The following is a 1,009-nucleotide window of genomic DNA, read 5'->3' as shown; positions in this document are numbered from 1 at the left end:
GTAACGATAGATATATACAATAAGATGAACTGAGGTAGGAATAAAAGTAATGAAAGTCATTATTGTGAATTGTTAAAGAGATTCAAAAGCATACTGGTTTCGTAAAATTATTGATCACTGCTTTGAATGCACACCGATTACTGAACGGTGTCAGGTCTACTAGTCCCTGAGTAAAAAGATTATGTGTAAGGGAGGTGAGTAGTTCTGGATTTGGTGCAATTAAGGTAGATATAGATCTGTAATGTGAATGGTGTATGGGATGTTTGGGGATTAGTGATATTAATTGAAAGATTAGTAGTGTTCTGTATTATGTTATGTGTTCATATTGAGTTGTGGAAGATATTTATTGATGAAAGTTGCCTCTTTATTCATTCTTTGTTGTACTGAGGTGTTCTGTGAACATTGATAGAAGGGGAAAATTAGGATGAAGGTTCCAAGTACACCTTTCTATGTGTTCACTGACCTGTATCTGTCTGTATTGTAGGTGGCGGATTTGTTTTTTGCGGAGAGTGGTTCTTTAATGGAGTGATATTCCAGTTTGGCCAGTATAATGATTACCACACCCTAAGCTTGTAATGGCACAGATTAGATTTTCCGAGGCACACTTTTATTCCTACTTCAGTTCATCTAATTGTATACATCTATCGTAACTTTTTTCATAAAAAGCCTTTACTCTTTTTGATTTCCAATGTGCATTTTCGATTATTTTTCTTCTTACTTTCCCCCCTATATATATATATATATATATATATATATATATATATATGAAAAAATGAATAGAGATGGCTTTTTTGATAATTTTTCCACTTGAATAATTAGATGTTTATAAGTTATTAGGTGTTTACAAAAAGTAACTCTGATAGGAGTTTCTCACTTACAAACATACACACATGTAAAATTCTTTTACATATCCCATACGTCAACCCAGAGTTTCTACCTTTACAAATAGGGTGTTGCATCCTTATTACTTGTGTGATTTTTTGCTGTTGTGGTAACTGTTTATTTATTT

At 32.4% G+C, this 1,009-nt stretch overlaps 1 protein-coding gene across 3 annotated transcripts in view; it reads right to left on the bottom strand.

Annotated features, from left to right (window-relative positions):
* Window positions 1–1,009, bottom strand: part of LOC106873189 (uncharacterized) — a 31,207-nt gene that overhangs the window by 21,290 nt on the left and 8,908 nt on the right. The gene's annotated exons all lie outside the window — the stretch shown is intronic.

Source organism: Octopus bimaculoides, chromosome 11 (genome assembly GCF_001194135.2).
Source record: "Octopus bimaculoides isolate UCB-OBI-ISO-001 chromosome 11, ASM119413v2, whole genome shotgun sequence".
NCBI classification, from domain to species: Eukaryota; Metazoa; Mollusca; class Cephalopoda; order Octopoda; family Octopodidae; genus Octopus; species Octopus bimaculoides.
The sequence above is the reverse complement of the archived record's forward strand: the minus strand, read 5'-3'. Positions and strand labels throughout refer to the sequence as shown.